Source organism: Pristiophorus japonicus, chromosome 9 (assembly GCF_044704955.1).
Source record: "Pristiophorus japonicus isolate sPriJap1 chromosome 9, sPriJap1.hap1, whole genome shotgun sequence".
Lineage (NCBI taxonomy): Eukaryota > Metazoa > Chordata > Chondrichthyes > Pristiophoridae > Pristiophorus > Pristiophorus japonicus.
Genome location: NC_091985.1, coordinates 170,986,940 through 171,006,102, shown reverse-complemented (window position 1 = coordinate 171,006,102; position 19,163 = coordinate 170,986,940). Strand labels below are relative to the sequence as shown.

At 48.7% G+C, this 19,163-nt stretch overlaps 1 protein-coding gene across 3 annotated transcripts in view; it reads left to right on the top strand.

Moving 5' to 3' along the window:
• Positions 1 to 1,269: 1,269 nt before the first annotated feature.
• The window catches only part of LOC139273330 (maestro heat-like repeat-containing protein family member 1), a 43,582-nt gene continuing 25,688 nt past the window's right edge, over positions 1,270 to 19,163 (top strand). The window contains exons 1-4 of one of the 3 annotated variants that reach the window (XM_070890128.1): positions 1,270 to 1,956; positions 14,459 to 14,809; positions 14,903 to 15,003; positions 16,902 to 17,080. The gene's annotated coding sequence lies outside the window, so the exon portion shown is untranslated. The remainder of the gene's footprint in view (positions 1,957 to 14,458; positions 14,810 to 14,902; positions 15,004 to 16,901; positions 17,081 to 19,163) is intronic. The other 2 variants (XM_070890130.1, XM_070890129.1) reach the window with 2 other exon arrangements.

Sequence of the window (19,163 nt, the reverse complement as noted above, 5' to 3'; positions counted from 1 at the left end):
CTCCTGCTCCTATTTCTTATGTTCTTATTGTCCTGAGGCGCTTCACAGCAGTGTTGGAAGACAAAACAAATACATTTTGACACTGAGCCACGTAAGAAGACATTACGGCAGTTGACCAAAAGCTTGTTTAAAGCAGTAGGTTTTAAGAAGCGTCTTAAAGGAGGAAAGAGAGGCGGAGAGGTTTAGAGAGGGAGTTCCAGAGCTTGGGGCCCAGGCAGCTGAAGGCACGGCCACCGATGGTTGAGATGTTAGAATCAGGGATGCTCAAGAGGGCAGAATTAGAGGAGCACAGACATCTCGGGGGGTTGTGAGGCTGAAGGAGATTACAGAGATGCGGGGGGGGCGGCGAGACCCTGGAGGGATTTGTAAACCATGAGAATTTTGAAATCGAGGCGTTGCTTAACCGGGGACCAATGTAGGTCAGCGAGTGATGGGTGATCATGACTTGGTGTGAGTTAGGACTCGGGCAGCCGAGTTTTGGATGACCTCAAGTTTACGTCGGGTAGAATGTGGGAGACCAGCCAGGAGTGCGTTGGAGTAGTCAAGTCAAGTTTAGAGGTAACAAAGGCATGGATGAGGGTTTCAGCAGCAGATGAGCTGAGGCAAGGGCAGAGACGGGCGATATTACGGAGGTGGAAATAGGCGATCTTCGTTATGCCGTGGATATGTGGACATGATGGAGCACTTTAAAATTATGAAGGGGCTCAATAGAGCTGATGTAGAGAAATGTTTCCACTTTGTAAGACTTATAGGCTAAATCTGTTTAATGAAGATAAGATTTATGTCTTTTCTGGACACTTCGGAGTTCGGACTTGTGAGACAGAACAAGACAGACACAGGATGATTCTTTTCTGACCCCTATTCAGGGATTATATTTACTTAGAATAATAATAGAAGAAATACAAGAAATTATGATAGCATTAAATGCACAATAATTTCTAATTATTAGCCCACACCAATCTATCCCATTAAAGTATTTCTTAACAGTTAAGAATTGCCTATTCCCTAAGTGATTAAAAAAGCAATGATACTCATGAGAGTTAACTCCAGCTGTGGTCAGCGAACGGAAATTAACCCACTGATTGGCAACTAACCAGGTCACCACTCACTGTGACTGCAGCCCTGACCTCACGTGTTACTGCCATTATGTACTGTTTTTCTGGATTGTTGCCCACCGTGTACATAATTTTCTAGATGTAAAACAAAGGGATAGTCTTTCACAATGAATAGGGCTTTCATTCTCTTATCTCCTTGCTACAGTGTGAGAACTGTTCCTTTGCAGCTGTGAGATGTTAAAACTCATGAGAAAGTCTTTTGAATTCGCGAAGCCTTTTGGGTCACTAAAAATTGGTCAAGCCAGTTTCAGCCATCTTGGAGCAGTTTGCAAGCACAGTTATTAGCAGAAAATGAAACCAAAGAAATGCAGTACTCTTACAACTTGTAGTGGAGGTCAAAAATGGAGGTCAGAATATAAGGTAGTCACTAATAAATCCAATAAGGAATTCAGGAGAAACTTATTTACGCAGAGAGTGGTGTGAATGTGGAACTCGCTACCATAGGGAGTGTTTAAGGTGAATAGTACGATGTATTGAAGGGGAAGCTGGATAAATACATGAGGAAGAAAGGAATAGAAGGATGTGTTGCGAGGATGAGATGACGTGAAGTGGGAGGAGGCTCATGTGGAGCAGAAACACCGGCAGAGAAATGTTGGCCTGTTTCTGTGCTGTAAATTCTATAACATTTTTTTGAAGCTATTATGCAGATAGCGGTACTGTTGGGAATGTGAATGTTGTAATAGTATAGACAAAGGCTGCAGTCCTGCGCCTAGATGCCAAGGATGAATTCTTGGACACGGAGTCTAATATTTGCCATTTATTAAAGGTTGACAGTTACATCGTCGCGGCCAACCAGGATTACAAAGGATGTTTCACCACAAAAAACACACATTACAGTCAGGTGAGCACAGCTCTCCAGATACCTCCCCACTTCATCTCCCTGCATTTGGTTGTGATTTTACCTGTGTATACTGTTTCTAACTGCACTGTTCCACAGGCATCTGCATTCCATGACCATTTATCCACTTTCTGTACCAGTTCCCTGTCAAGATGCCCCCAGGCCTGTTAAATATTATGTCCTCAAAGGTGCTCAGCAAGTTCCAATGTTTGGGTTGGAAAAGCTGAACAAGAGAACTGAGTCTCCTGCTGGGGGAGGGTGGTGGGTGATAAAGTGAATCTAAATGTAAACATGTGCTAGCTGGCCTTAGAGAATGCTGTAGCTAGGGCTCTTATCCCTATGAAAAGAGAAGACGGCGAGGTGCCCTGATAGAGCTCGTTAAAATTACAAAGGGGTCCGATAGGGTTGATGTAGAGAAATGTTTCTACTTGTAGTGAAGATCAAACCTCGAGGTCATAAATATAAGATAATCACTAATAAATCTTGGAAGGAATTCAGGAGGATCTTTAATCAGAGAGTGGTGAGAATGTGGAACTCGTGATCACATGGAGGGAGTGAGGCGAATATCATCGATGCATTTAAGGGGAATCTGGATGAGCACGTGAGGGAGAAAGGAATAGAAAGGTATGCTGATAGGGTGAGGTGGTGAGGTGGGAGGAGGCTCTGGAGAATAAACAGCGGCATGGATTCTGTGCTGTAAAATTCGATGTAACCTTTTGTACAGATACTCACCATTTTGCACAGTCTTGCAATATTTTTTCAACTGCAGAAATAATGGAATATAGTGTAGAATATAAGTCATTATTTTATGTAAAATGGTTTCACCTACAGTCTCTCAATCTTAATTTCTAGCAGTACAATGGCAAAACATTGAATTAAGTAATTGTGCAATTCAAATAATGCACACTCTGATAGTCTTAAGAGATTATTCCATATTCCGGAGATGAATCTTCACATTCAGTGGGAGTCCGTAGATATTTCACGGAGACACTGTGCATCCAGACTGCACGGTGCCTGTGGGAGGAATGTATTGCTACACCCGGCTCCCTACACTGGGAGCAGAGCAGATTGATGGGCCAAGGTGGCTTCTTTGAGTCCAGTTTGTGCTGAGAGACTCTTCAAGAACAGGCCCCAAGGTAGCCTGTTACTGCCCCAGTTCCCCAGGCCAAGGGGAACGTCACTCGTTCTGATGGGCACATGTCCCCATGTTGGTTGTGGGAGGGTTAACCAGAGCGGGATGCGGGATACATCTTCCTGCAACTGGCACCAAGAGTCCTCATTTGCTCAGTGTGGGGGAGGGGGCCCTTTCCCTCCACTGGGCAGGCCTGGCATGCAGTTTCCCAGCCTGGAAAGGTTGACCGCTTTGGTTCTACTCAGAGTTTACACATTGAGGGCCCAAGTTTGCCCCCGGGGTTAGAACGCGCTGACTTTTTAGAACAGAAACGGCGCCTATTATTTACCTTGGTATTCTCCCCTCCGTCAGGTCGATCCAGGCCCTTGGTGCAGCGCAGCAGAACGTGTGGGGGGCGGAGCCAGGTCCCTGCGCTGAAAACAGTGCCGGGACCTCTGCACATGCGCGCTAGAGTGTGCGAGCATGTGCAGTAGCTCTCGGCCCCCGAGGCTGTGTGGGAAGGGTCTGAAGCACGCCGCCCCTAGCCCTGGGCGAATGGGCTGCCAGGGCGAAGATCGGACTCTGGCCTCCTTCCCTCCCTCCCTCCTTCCCGTTTAGCTCCCGCTCCCTCCCGCTCCACGTCGGCGGCGGCGGGGCCTGCCCGCCTGCCCGGCATCTTGCTGGAGGCCCGCCCCGCCCGAAGTCTTCGGCGGCCCGGCCCGGCATCCGCGTCATCGTCGGGGCCCACCAGCCCCGCCCAAAGTCTTTGGCACGGCCCGTTCAGCCTCCCTCTCCCCCCACCCCCGCTCTCCTCTTCCCCCCCCTCCCCCCCTCTCCTCCCCACCCTCCCTCCTCCTCCTCTGCCCCCTCCCTCCCCCTCCCACTTCCTCTTCCCCTCCCCCTCCCCTCTCCCTCTCACCCCTCCCTCCCCTCCTCTTCCTCCCTTTCCCTCCCTCCTCCTCCTCCTCTGCCTCCTCCCTCCCCCCTCTCTCCCTCACTCCCCCCTCTCCCTCACTCCCCCCTTCTCTCCCTCCTTCCCCCTCCTCTTCTACCCCCTCCTCCTCTCCCTCCCCCTCCTCCGCCTCCCTCTGTCTCCCCCTCCCTCTTCTCCCCCCCTCCCTCCCCCTTGCTGACAGAGAGAGAGAGAGAGAGAGAGAGATACTGGGAGGGGTGGGGTGGGGGCATCCCAGCACGCTGTTGGAGAGCTCCCGGTGAGTAGAAATGTAATTTTTTATTGATTGATTGATTTTGTATTATTTTTTTTATTTTTAATTTTTTAATTTTTTTTTTTGATTTTATTGATTGATTTATTGATTTATTTATCATTTATTATTGATGATGGCTCTTTATTTGTAAAAGTGATGTGTTTCATGTTTGTAAACCCACCTTTCCACCCCCCCATCTCTCATTCCCTACGCCTGACTTTCTAAGTGTAGGCAAGATTTTTCTGAGCGTACAAAAATCTACACTTACTCCGTTCTAAGTTAGTTTGGAGTAAGTTTTCGCTGCCCAAACTTGCAAAACAGGCGTAAGTGGCCGGACACGCCCCCTTTTGGAAAAAAAAATCTGTCCTAAAATGAAACTGTTCTAACTCACTAGAATTGGAGCAAACTAAATGCCGAGAATTGCAGTTTCTAAGATGCTCCATTCTAAACTAGTTGCTCCAAAAAAATAGGAGCAACTCAGGCCGAAACTTGAGCCCTGAGGCTCAGTGGGTAACACTCTCACCTTCGAGTCAGACGGTTGTGGGTTCAAGTCCCATTCCAGAGACCTGAGCACAACAATCGAGGCTGACACTCCGTGTAGTGCTGCGGGAGTTCCATCTTTCGGACGAGACGTTAAACCATCTGTTCTCAGGTGGACGCAATCTGTTTTAGTGATGTCGGTTGAGGGATATATTTTGTCTCGGACAGCTGGGGGAACTCCCTGCTCTACTTCGAATAGTGTCGATCCATGAGATCTGTTCCATCCACCTGAGAGGGCAGACTCAGTGTATTGTCTCATTCGAAAGATGAGAGAGAGCAGATGGAAGAGAGAGAGAGAGATTGGATTCAGGTATGATGCTCTGTATGGTCCAATATCCTGGCAGTCCTCGCAGTCCAAGCTGACATGTCAAAGCTCCTTGTGAGGGGAAGGTACTACAGACAACCACTGCCTGTTGGGCTGTAATTGGGCTTTGGGTTAATGATTTCTGAGGAGGAACAGGGTGGAAATCAACCAATAAACGATGAGACAACGAAGGGGAAAGGAAAGTTTATAATAAAAATGTAGTTTAAAATTACCCTCAGTCCACAAACCGCTCCTCACCCCACCCTCCCGCCAAATGAAATTCTTGTTTACCGGTTTATTGAGGATCACGTGTGATCTGAATCCATCCACAGGCAGGAGAGCCTTTCCGAACACCTAAAAAAGCCGTGCTCACAGTGCTACCGGAATCACACTGGGGCTCCAGATTGCACAATCACTCATTGTCAAGATGTTGTCTTATTTCATGATCTTATCCCCCTGCAAATTCCACCATGTTTTTTCATTACAAAGAAATTCAAATCGAAGTGAAAGTCAGAAGGGAAGTAAGCTCCTTGTCTGAGTGAAAGCTGGCAATGTTCCAGCAATGATGCAACTTCACTTACCAAGCGGGAAGATTTTAAAACCACCTTTCTTTGCAAACCATGTTAATCGGCCTAGTGAGCACAGACATTGCCCAGTTTAGCAACAAGTCAGCAAAGTTACAGCTTCAATTGCTGATCTGTGCTGAGCTTGCTGTTTACAACTTATACACAGAGCGGTTGAGGAACAATTAGCTTCAGCACTGCTGGGCTAAGGGGTTTAAATAAACCCAACCCGGGCAGGGGCTCCCCTCTCCTGATGGTTACCCTGCCATTCCTGCTGGGAAGATCACATGTCTGGATGGCCAGTGAGGAAAGGACCAAGCCCAGTTACCAGGCTGCACAGTACCCCAGCTTCAGGGTTAGAAGAGGCGAGGGCCCAGGGGCAGCACGGGCCAGCCCACACTGCGATATGTGTGCGCACTCGGTCTGTGCAGTAGAGCTGGTCTCCAGTCATGGGTAATCCTTGCCACTGGACCAAGACCTAGCTCTCTCAAGCCCGTGTGGTGGCTGATGTGCAACGGTCACCCCACGTTAAAAAAATCCATTCACAGGCATCTTCCACCCTTCAGGATGTAGCTCGGGTCCTGGAATATTAGGTCCTTCATTGAAACACCTGTGAACTCGTCCCTTTTTGTGTGGAAGCAAGTCATCCTCGACAGTCCCTTAGGGACTGCCTAAGACGAAGAAGACCCCAGCCTCGCACATGAAAGTCCAAGAAGGTTAGCCGAATGGGGAAAATTGGTCAATGAAATTGTCGGGCTTTCTTTCTGATGCTAGAGAGGAGACGGAAGACGGTGCTCTCACCAGGAGCCGTCCACGCGAGGTTGAAAGAAACCAAACTCTCAAACCTCTCAAAAATCGCAAAATACCAAACAAATTGGAAATATTAAACTTACGGGAAACCCTAAACCTATTGCTGTTTAAAATGCAGGCGTTTATATCAAGGGGCAAGTAAATGCGCTTACTGTAAAATTCACACTAGGAAATCCAGTCTCTCTGGATTCAAACCCAGATCCGAGATAAAAGGGCAACTTTCCAAATCAACAAGTCCGGCCCCGACCACCACAGCCCCATAGTCCCACCCCACCTCTCCCACCCCACACAGTCATGTCCCATGTTCACTTTGTCGCTGCTGATGGGGATCTGCACCCTCCATATATAATGGGAGATAGTGGAGCAAGGATTTAAATCTGGGGTCTCGCCCTCCTCCCCCGTTACCCCCTCAATCTGGGGTCTGTCACAGCTGGTCCTCCCCCTCCCCCGTTATCCCCTCAATCTGGGGTCTGTCACAGCTGGTCTTCGCCCTCCTCCCCCATTACCCCCTCAATCTGGGGTCTGTCACAGCTGGTCCTCCCCCTCCTCCCCCATTACCCCCTCAATCTGGGGTCTGTCACAGCTGGTCCTCCCCCTCCCCCGGTACCCCCTCAATCTGGGGTCTGTCACAGCTGGTCCTCCCCCTCCTCCCCCGTTACCCCCTCAATCTGGGGTCTGTCACAGCTGGTCTTCGCCCTCCTCCCCCGTTACCCCCTCAATCTGGGGTCTGTCACAGCTGGTCCCCCTCCTCCCCCGTTACCCCCTCAATCTGGGGTCTGCCACAGCTGGTCCTCCCCCTCCTCCCCCGTTACCCCCTCAATCTGGGGTCTGTCACAGCTGGTCTCCCTTCTCCCCCGTTACCCCCTCAATCTGGGGTCTGTCACAGCTGGGCCCCCTCCTCCCCTGTTACCCCCTCAATCTGGGGTCTGTCACAGCTGGTCTCCCTCCTCTCCCGTTACCCCCTCAATCTGGGCTCTGTCACAGCTGGTCCTCCCCCTCCTCCCCCGTTACCCCCTCAATCTGGGGTCTGTCACAGCTGGTCTCCCTCCTCCCCCATTACCCCTTCAATCTGGGGTCTGTCACAGCTGGTCCCCCTCCTCCCCCGTTACCCCCTCAATCTGGGGTCTGTCACAGCTGGTCCTCCCCCTCCTCCCCCATTACCCCCTCAATCTGGGGTCTGTCACAGCTGGTCCCCCTCCTCCCCCGTTACCCCCTCAATCTGGGGTCTGTCACAGCTGGTCCCCCTCCTCCCCCATTACCCCCTCAATCTGTGGTCTGTCACAGCTGGTCCCCCTCCTCCCCTGTTACCCCCTCAATCTGGGGTCTGTCACAGCTGGTCCTCCCACTCCTCCCCCATTACCCCCTCAATCTGGGGTCTGTCACAGCTGGTCCCTCTCCTCCCCCGTTACCCCCTCAATCTGGGGTCTGTCACAGCTGGTCCTCCCCCTCCTCCCCCATTACCCCCTCAATCTGGGGTCTGTTACAGCTGGTCTCCCTCCTCCCCCGTTACCCCCTCAATCTGGGGTCTGTCACAGCTGTTCTTCGCCCTCCTCCCCCGTTACCCCCTCAATCTGGGGTCTGTCACGGTTGGTCCTCCCCCTCCTCCCCCGTTACCCCCTCAATCTGGGGTCTGTCACAGCTGGTCCTCCCCCGTTACCCCCTCAATCTGGGGTCTGTCACAGCTGGTCTCCCTCCTCCCCCATTACCCCCTCAATCTGGGGTCTGTCACAGCTGGTCCCCCTCCTCCCCCGTTACCCCCTCAATCTGGGGTCTGTCACAGCTGGTGCTCCCCCTCCTCCCCCATTACCCCCTCAATCTGGGGTCTGTCACAGCTGGTCCCCCTCCTCCCCCGTTACCCCCTCAATCTGGGGTCTGTCACAGCTGGTCCCCCTCCTCCCCCATTACCCCCTCAATCTGGGGTCTGTCACAGCTGGTCCCTCTCCTCCCCCGTTACCCCCTCAATCTGGGGTCTGTCACAGCTGGTCCTCCCCCTCCTCCCCCATTACCCCCTCAATCTGGGGTCTGTCACAGCTGGTCCCTCTCCTCCCCCGTTACCCCCTCAATCTGGGGTCTGTCACAGCTGGTCCTCCCCCTCCTCCCCCATTACCCCCTCAATCTGGGGTCTGTCACAGCTGGTCCCCTCCTCCCCCATTACCCCCTCAATCTGGGGTCTGTCACAGCTGGTCTTCGCCCTCCTCCCCCGTTACCCCCTCAATCTGGGGTCTGTCACAGCTGGTCTCCCTCCTCCCCCATTACCCCCTCAATCTGGGGTCTGTCACAGCTGGTCCCCCTCCTCCCCCGTTACCCCCTCAATCTGGGGTCTGTCACAGCTGGTGCTCCCCCTCCTCCCCCATTACCCCCTCAATCTGGGGTCTGTCACAGCTGGTCCCCCTCCTCCCCCGTTACCCCCTCAATCTGGGGTCTGTCACAGCTGGTCCCCCTCCTCCCCCATTACCCCCTCAATCTGGGGTCTGTCACAGCTGGTCCCTCTCCTCCCCCGTTACCCCCTCAATCTGGGGTCTGTCACAGCTGGTCCTCCCCCTCCTCCCCCATTACCCCCTCAATCTGGGGTCTGTCACAGCTGGTCCCCCTCCTCCCCCGTTACCCCCTCAATCTGGGGTCTGTCACAGCTGGTCCTCCCCCTCCTCCCCCGTTACCCCCTCAATCTGGGGTCTGTCACAGCTGGTCTCCCTCCTCCCCCATTACCCCCTCAATCTGGGGTCTGTCACAGCTGGTCCCCCTCCTCCCCCGTTACCCCCTCAATCTGGGGTCTGTCGCAGCTGGTCCTCCCCCTCCTCCCCCGTTACCCCCTCAATCTGGGGTCTGTCACAGCTGGTCCTCCCCCTCCTCCCCCATTACCCCCTCAATCTGGGGTCTGTCACAGCTGGTCCCCCTCCTCCCCCGTTACCCCCTCAATCTGGGGTCTGTCACAGCTGGTCCTCCCCCTCCTCCCCCATTACCCCCTCAATCTGGGGTCTGTCACAGCTGGTCCCCCCCCTCCTCCCCCGTTACCCCCTCAATCTGGGGTCTGTCATGGTTGGTCCTCCCCCTCCTCCCCCGTTACCCCCTCAATCTGGGGTCTGTCACAGCTGGTCCCCCTCCTCCCCCGTTACCCCCTCAATCTGGGGTCTGTCACAGCTGGTCCCCCTCCTCCCCCGTTACCCCCTCAATCTGGGGTCTGTCACAGCTGGTCCTCCCCCTCCTCCCCCGTTACCCCCTCAATCTGGGGTCTGTCACAGCTGGTCCCCCTCCTCCCCCGTTACCCCCTCAATCTGGGGTCTGTCACAGCTGGTCCCCCTCCTCCCCCGTTACCCCCTCAATCTGGGGTCTGTCACAGCTGGTCCCCCTCCTCCCCTGTTACCCCCTCAATCTGGGGTCTGTCATGGTTGGTCCTCCCCCTCCTCCTCCTGTCTCCCCCAATCCCAAGTTAGAAGCACTGCAAATACTCTTGGGATGTTCCAGGGGTTCTTTTAATGTTCCCAAAAAGGAAGAGTCAACCTGAGGATTTTAGAATTCAGCAAAGGAGGACCAAGAAATTGATAAGGAAAGAGAAAAAAGAGTATGGGAGTAAATTAGCAAGAGACATAAAAATAGATTGTAAATGTTTCTATAGGTATGTAAACAGGAAGAGATTAGTGAAAGTAAACGTGGGCCCATTAGAGGCAGAGACAGGAGAAATTATAATGGGCAATAAGCAAATGGCAGAGACATTAGATGAATATTTTGTATCAGTAAAGATATAGTACTGGAGAAATTGATGGGACGAAGTGGCGACAAATCCCCTGGACCTGACGACCTGCATCTGAGGGTTTTAAAAGAAGTAGCTGCCGAGACAGTGGATGCACTTGTAAAAAAAGCAGGGAACTATAGGCCAGTTAGCCAGACAGCAGTCGAAGGCAAAATGATCGAATCTGTTATTAGGAACATGGTGACAGGCACTTCGATGATATGATTATATAAGAATTAGGAACAGGAGTAGGCCATCGAGCCCCTCGAGCCTGCTCTGCCATTCAACAAGATCATGGCTGATCTGGCCGCGGACTCAGCTCCACTTACCCGCCCGCTCCCCGTAACCCTTAATTCCCTTATTGGTTAAAAATCTATCTATCTGTGATTTGAATACATTCAATGAGCTAGCCTCAACTGCTTCCCTGAGCAGAGAATTCCACAGATTAATAACCCTCTGGGAGAAGAAATTCCTTCTCAACTCGGTTTTAAATTGGCTCCCCCGTATTTTGAGGCTGTGCCCCCTAGTTCTAGTCTCCCCGACCAGTGGAAACAACTTCTCTGCCTCTACCTTGTCTATCCCTTTCATTATTTTAAATGTTTCTATAAGATCACCCCTCATCCTTCTGAACTCCAACGAGTAAAGACCCAGTCTACTCAATCTATCATCATAAGGTAACCCCCTCATCTCCGGAATCAGCCTAGTGAATCATCTCTGTACCCCCTCCAAGGCTAGTATATCCTTCCTTAAGTGAGGTGACCAAAACTGCATGCAGTACTCCAGGTGCGGCCTCACCAATACCCTATACAGTTGCAGCAGGACCTCCCTGCTTTTGTACTCCATCCCTCTCGCAATGAAGGCCAACATTCCATTCACCTTCCTGATTACCTGCTGCACCTGCAAACTAACTTTTTGGGATTCATGCACAAGGACCCCCAGGTCCCTCTGCACCGCAGCATGTTGTAATTTCTCCCCATTCAAATAATATTCCCTTTTACTGTTTTTTTTCCCAAGGTGGATGATCTCACACTTTCCGACATTGTATTCCATCTGCCAAACCTTAGCCCATTCGCTTAACCTATCTAAATCTCTTTGCAGCTTCTCTGTGTCCTCTACACAACCTGCTTTCCCACGAATCTTTGTGTCATCTGCAAATTTTGTTACACTACACTCTGTCCCCTCTTCCAGTCATCTATGTATATTGTAAACAGTTGTGGTCCCAGCACCGATCCCTGTGGCACACCACTAACCACCAATTTCCAACCTGAAAAGGACCCATTTATCCCGACTCTCTGCTTTCTGTTAGCCAGCCAATTCTCTATCCATGCTAATACATTTCCTCTGACTCCGCGTACCTTTATCTTCTGCAGCAACCTTTTGTGTGGCACCTTATCGAATGCCTTTTGAAAATCTAAATACACTACATCCATCGGTACACCCCTATTAGCCAGTGTCAACATGGTTTTATGAAAGGGAAAGCGTGTTTGACAAAAAGCATTCGATTAGGTGCCACGCAAGAGGTTATTACACAAAATTAGGACTCATGTGGATGGGGGTAATATACTAGCATGGATTGAGGATTGGTTTATGGACAGAAACACAGTAGGAATAAATGGGTCATTTTCGTGTTGGCAGGCTGTAACTAATGGGGTACCGCAAGGATCAGTGCTTGAGCCTCAGCTATTTACTATCTATATCAATGACTTAGATGAATGGACTGCTTGTAACATATCAAAGATTGCTGATGATACAAAGTTGGGTGGGAAAGTAAGCTGTGAGGAGGTCACAAAGAGGCTGCAGAGAGATATAAACAGGTTGACTGAGTGGGCAAGAACATGGCAAATGGAATACAATGTGGGAAAGTGAGAAGTTATCCACTTTGGTAGGAAAAACAAAAAATAATATATTTTGAATGTTGAGAGATTGGGAAATGTTGGTGTTCAGAGGGACCTGGGTGACCATGTACACCAATCACAGAAAGTTAACATACAGGTACAGCAAGCAATTAGGAAAGCAAATGGTATGTTAGCTTTTGTTACAAAGGGATTAGAGTATAATAACTTGTATTTATATAGCGCCTTTAACGTAGTAAAACATTTCATGTTCTTATTGTCCCGATGTGCTTCACAGCAGTGTTACAGACAAACTGATAAATTTAACACCGAGCAACACAAGAAGAAATTAAGGCAGATGACCAAAAACTTGTTTAAAGAGGTATGTTAAAGGAGGAAAGAGAGTTAGAGAGGTTTAGGGAGGGAGTTCCAGAGCTTGGGGCCCAAGCAGCTGAAGACACGGCCACCGATGGTTGAGCAGTTATAATGAGGGATGTTCAAGAGGGCAGAATTTGAGGAGTGCAGACATCTTGTGGGGTTGTGAGGCTGGAGGAGATTACAGGGAGGGGCGAGGCCATGGAGTTATTTGTAAACAAGGATGAGAATTTTGAAATCAGGTGTTGTTTAACCGGGAGCCAATGTAGGTCAGCGAGCACAGGGGTGATGAGTGATCGTGACATGGTGCGAGTTAGGACACGGGCTGCTGTGTTTAGGATGACTTCAAGTTTACGTGGTGTGGAATGTGGGAGGCCGGCCAGGAGTGCGTTGGAGTAGTCAAGTCTAGAGGTAACAAAGGCATGGATGAGGGTTTCAGCAGCGGATGAGCTGAGGCGGAGGCGGGCGATGTTACGAGGGAATAAATAAATAAATAAGTATAAGAGTAAATAAATCTTACTACAATTATACAGGGCATTGGTGAGGCCACACCTGGAGTACTATGTACAGTCTGGTCTCCTTACACCTAAGGAAAGACATACCTACCTTAGAGGGAGTGCAATGAAGGGTCACTGGACTGATTCCTGGGATGGGGGGGATTGTCCTATGAGGGGCAATTGAGTAGACGAGGCCTATATTCTCTCGAGTTTAGAAGAATGAGAGGTGATCTCATTGAAACATACAAAATTCTTACAGGGCTTGACAGGGTAGATGCAGGGAGGATGTTTCCCCGGGCTGTGGGGAGTCTAGAACCAGGGGTCACAGTCTCAGAATATGGGGTCGGCCATTTAGGACTGAGATGAGGAGAAATTTCTTCACTCAGAGGGTGGTGATTCTTTAGAATTTTCTACCCAAGGGGGCTATGGAGGCTCAGTCGTTGAGTATATTCAAGATGGAGATCAATAGGCTTTTTTGGATATTAAGGGAATCAAGGGATATGTGTATAGTGCAGGAAAGTAGAGTTGAGGTAGAAGATCAGTCATGATCTCATTGAATGGCGGAGCAGGCTCGAGGGGCTGAATGCCTGCTTCTAATTCTTATGTTCTTAAGTTTCTAATCAAGGGCTTCGATAACTGCCAGATCTAACCAAGGACTCCTTGGCCTGTTGGGAAAGCATGCTGGGAAACTGAGCCGTTCCAATATGTAAAATATCTAAATGAGCATGTATAGGCCTCGTCTACTCAATTGCCCCTCATAGGACAATCCCCCCCATCCCAGGAATCAGTCCAGTGACATGGGGACAAATTTATAATAATCCTACAAAATTTGTGCTCCAACATGCAGTCTTGAGGTTTTAAGACAACAATTCACAGTTTGATTCCATACGGCTGGCAGCTAAGTAATTTGAGCAGAGTCAGTCAGGTCTCATACTTGGAGACATAAGAGATTACACGCTGGATTATATTTATAAAGTCAGGACGTTGCCTCCTAGTATGATTGCAGTAAGATGGAATCCAGAAATATATCGAAGAAGTTAAAAAAGTGACAGAAATATGCAGAAGTCGGCACGGGTGTGGTGCCATTTCTCACTCGTAGCCAAGTAAGGTCGGAGTTAAAAGATGCATTTGAGTTATGGGGCCAGACTTTCCATAAAGGCCCTCAACGCTCGATTGCCCGCTGAGAAGGATCGCTGACGCTCGGCGAAAAAAGCGGGCAAGAATTTCCATTTTGAGGGTAAAGGTTTGTGGAACTGATCGGCCAGCGAAAAAAGTCGGCATTGCACACTCATTCTCAGCGGTCGCTTGGCGGGTAAGTGCAAAGTTAGCCAAATGGGCAGTCGTTACCGGAATGGACAGTAAGTTCAAAAATTTAGGCCCAGGCTGCGGTTGGGCCTATGGAGGGGGGAGTACCTGAAGACAGAAATGATCATGAGCAAAAAAACACATACATAGCATTCCCGAGAAAGTTTTAAGCCTAATCGCCGTGGTAACATTTTAAATACATAATTAATTCACCTTTCACTGACCTTTCTTGGCAGGGTTCCCCCTTACCGCCCTGTTTAAGCAGCTTTTACAGGATGGGCCTCTCGACGATCTGGACGCCGGCGGCTGAGCCCAAACTTACGCCCTGGCGGTTATTCTCGCCATTGCACATGGGCGGTCTGGTTCCGGTGGGCGACTTCTGATGTGGCCGATACCATGGAAAAAAAACTTGTGTGCAAACTCTAGCCGGGCAAAAACCAGCTGTAACGCCGAGAAAATCGCCGACAATGAAGCCGAAAGTTTGCCCCATGGAGTCTGATTCCGACTATCACTCTGTCGATTAAAAAACAACAAACTGCAGTTGCTGGAAATCACATGTAAAATACTGGAATCATTCAGCAAATCAGGTAACATTTACGGAGAGAGAAACCGAGTTAAAACTCCACCTTGTGATGAAAGGTCATTGAACAAAACCATGAATTGTGCTTCCCTCTCCACAGATGCTGCCTGAACTGTTGATTGGGAGAAGGTGGACAGGACAGGCCATACATGGCCATATTGGAAGTACCTTCCTTTTCTCGGTGACACTGCACATTAACAGGTAGATGCCACTGTCCTGGCTGCACTGGAGCAGTTTGGCCCGAGGAGCGTCAAGCTCTGGTGCCTGGGCCTTCTGCACCTTACCTGGGAGATTTGCTGTGCACTGGGCACTTCCCTGTTGCATGTGGAGTGAACCAGTAGAAATAATCTTTCACTATTCTAAAAAAGGAAGAGCGTTAAACCCACCCACTGCAGGCTGGTCAGCCTAATGTTGGTGGAGAAACGTTTAGAACCAATAATCCAGGGCAAAACTCATTGGCATTTAGAAAAGTATGAACTAATAATTGAAAGTCAACACGGATGTGTGAAAGGCAAATCGCGTTTGACTAATTTGATCGAGTTCTTTGATGAAGTAATGGAGAGGGGGGATCAGGGTAGTGCAGTGGATGTTGTGTATATGGACTTTCAAAAGGCATGTGATAAAATACCACGTAACAGACTTGTCAGCAAACTGAAAGACCATGGAATTAAAGGGCTGCATGGATACAAAATTGGCTAAGGGACAGAGAGCAGTGTAGTGGTGAACTGTTGTTTTTCAGACTAGAGAGGCGTGTGCAGTAGTGTCCCCAGGGATCCGTATTGGAAGCACTGCTCTTTTTGATATATAGTAATGACCTGAACTTGGGTATAAAAGGCAGAATTTAAAAGTATGGCGATGACAAAATATTTACGAAAGGCTATACTTGCTTTGGAGGCAGTTCAGAAACGGTTCACTAGGTTGATTCCGGGGATGAGGGGGTTGACTTATGAGGAAAGGTTGAGTAGGTTGGGCCTAGACTCATTGGAGTTCAGAAGAATGAGAGGTGATCTTATCGAAACATATAAGATTATGAGGGGGCTTGACAAGGTGGATGCAGAGAGGATGTTTCCACTGATGGGGGAGACGAGAACGAGAGGGCATGATCTTAGAATAAGGGGCTGCCCATTTAAAACAGAGATGAGGAGAAATTTCTTCTCAGAGGGTTGTAAATCTGTGGAATTCACTGCCTCAGAGAGCTGTGGAAGCTGGGACATTGAATAAATTTAAGACAGATATAGACAGTTTCTTAAACGATAAGGGGTTATGGGGAGTGGGCGGGAAGTGGAGCTGAGTCCATGACCAGATCAGTCATGATCTTATTAAATGGTGGAGCAGGCTCGAGGGGCCGATTGGCCTACTCCTGTTCCTATTTCTTATGACACGAAACTCGGAAAGGTAGTAAACAGTGAGGAGGATAGTAGCAGACTTCAGGACGACACAGACAAAGTGTTGAAATAGCAGTCACACGGCAGATGACATTTAACACAGAGAAGTGTGAAGTGATTAGTTTTGGTCGGAAGAATGAGGCGAGGCAATATAAAGTAAGGCCTGGACTTTCCACTTTTTTTGCATCGATACCGCCCACTTAACGTCAAGATGAGGTATAGTGCCCAGATATCGCCCATTTAGCAACAAAATGGAAACTAACGCCCATGTATCACTCACTTATCGCCCAGCGTTACTTTCGGCATGTAGTTAACGCCAAGAATTAATAATACCGCCCGCCCACTTTTTTTTGCCGTAAAGATCAGAATGGGCAAAACTAACACCCATAATATCGGCAAGCGTTACTTTCAGCACCTCGGCCACATAGCGCCAAAAATATCGCTCGGCGAAAAACCCGCTGAGCAAAGTTGCTCTCACCTGATCTAAACCCAGCGATATGGACGCCATGTTGTAAATCGGAGATCGGTTCATATAAAAGGCTGCTTCAAGTTCTGGGGAGTTTTGATGTACTGTGCATCATTTGAACATCTAAACAAACATCTTATCATACTGTGGACGATTTGAATTTATTTGAGGTGTTTCAGTAAATTTATTGTTTGTGAACAATAGGTATAATACTGATTGTGATTGTAATGGGGCCTGTAATTTCTCAGGCAGTATTGATGACTACGCACATGCTGCAGACTAGAGATGGGAAAAGGTATATTGAAGAGCATTATGCGCCCAATCAAAGAGGTGGCAGACTGAGGAGGAGGACGAGAACTTACACCCCATGCATTTACAGGGAGAAGTGGACTTCTCTGAGACAATGCGCAACAAGGTCATGTGAAAGGTAAACTTGCGCAAAACATAAAAACAGATAGTAAAAGTTTTTACAGATATATAAAACGGTAAAGAGTGACTAAAGTAAATGTTGGTCCCTTAGAACATGAGAAGGGGGATTTAATAATGGTAAATGTGGAAATGGCTGAGACTTTAAACAATTATTTTGCTTTGGTCTTCACAGTGGAAGACACAAAAACCATGCCAGAAATTGCTGGTCACAGGAATGTGGGAAGGGAGGACCTTGAGACAATCACTATCACTAGGGAGGTATTGCTGGACAGGCTAATGGGACTCAAGGTAGACAAGTCCCCTGGTCCTGATGAAATGCATCCCAGGGTATTAAAAGAGATGGCGGAAGTTATAGCAGATGCATTCGTTATAATCTAACAAAATTCTCTGGACTCTGGGGAGGTACCAGCGGATTGGAAAGCAGCTAATGTAACGCCTCTGTTTAAAAAAGGGGGCAGGCAAAAGACAAGTAACTATAGGCCGGTTAGTTTAACATCTGTAGTGGGGAAAATGCTTGAAACTATCATTAAGGAAGAAATAGCGGGACATCTGGATAGGAATAGTGCAATCAAGCAGACGCAGCATGGATTCATGAAAGGGAAATCATGTTTAACTAACTTACTGGAATTCTTTGAGGATATAACGAGCATGGTGGATAGAGGTATACCGATGGATGTGGTGTATTTAGATTTCCAAAAGGCATTCGATAAGGAGTCACACAAAAGGTTACTACAGAAGATAAAGGTACGCGGAGTCAAAGGAAATGTATTAGCATGGATAGAGAATTGGCTGGTGAACAGAAAGCAGAGAGTCGGGATAAATGAGTCCTTTTCCGGTTGGAAATCAGTGGTTAGTGGTGTGCCACAGGGATCAGTGCTGGGACCACTACTTTTTACAATATACATAGATGACCTAGAAGAGGGGACAGAGTGTAGTGCTACAAAATTTGCAGATGACACTAAGATTAGTGGGAAAGCGGGTTGTGTAGAGGACACAGAGAGGCTGCAAAGAGATTTAGATAGGTTAAGCGAATGGGCAAAGGTTTGGCTGATGGAATACAATGTCGGGAAGTGTGAGGTCATCCACCTTGGTAAAAAAGCAGTAAAAGGGAATATTATTTGAATGGGGAGAAATTACAACATGCTGCGGTGCAGAGGGACCTGGGGGTCCTTGTGCATGAATCCCAAAAAGTTAGTTTGCAGGTGCAGCAGGTATCAGGAAGGCGAATGGAATGTTGGCCTTCATTGCGAGAGGGATGGAGTACAAAAGCAGGGAGGTCCTTCTGCAATTGTATAGGGTATTGGTGAGGCCGCACCTGGAGTACTGCATGCAGTTTTGGTCACCTCACTTAAGGAAGGATATACTAGCTTTGGAGGGGGTACAGAGACGATTCACTAGGCTGATTCCGGAGATGAGGGGGTTACCTTATGATGATAGATTGAGTAGACTGGGTCTTTACTCGTTGGAGTTCAGAAGGATGAGGGGTGATCTTATCGAAACATTAAAATAATGAAAGGGATAGACAAGATAGAGGCAGAGAGGTTGTTTCCACTGGCCGGGGAGACTAGAACTAGGGGGCACAGCCTCAAAATACGGGGGAGCCAATTTAAAACCGAGTTGAGAAGGAATTTCTTCTCCCAGTGGGTTGTGAATCTGTGGAATTCTCTGCCAAAGGAAGCAGTTGAGGCTAGCTCATTGAATGTATTCAAGTCGCAGATAGATAGATTTTTAACCAATAAGGGAATTAAGGGTTATGGAGAGCGGGCGGGTAAGTGGAGCTGAGTCCACGGCCAGATCAGCCATGATCTTGTTGGATGGCGGAGCAGGCTCGAGGGGCTAGATGGCCTACTCCTGTTCCTAATTCTTATATTATAAAAATCATTTAATAAGAACATAAGAACATGAGAACATTTGCATAAAATCATAATTATAGCTGTAAAAAACACCCCACCCCACCCCACAACAAATTGATGATTTTAATATCATTGATAAAAGTGTTCACATTTCAAACAAAACTTCATAATCAAAGAACAGAAATGCAAAAAAACAAGGTACCCCCCTCCCCCCTTCCCCCAACCTCC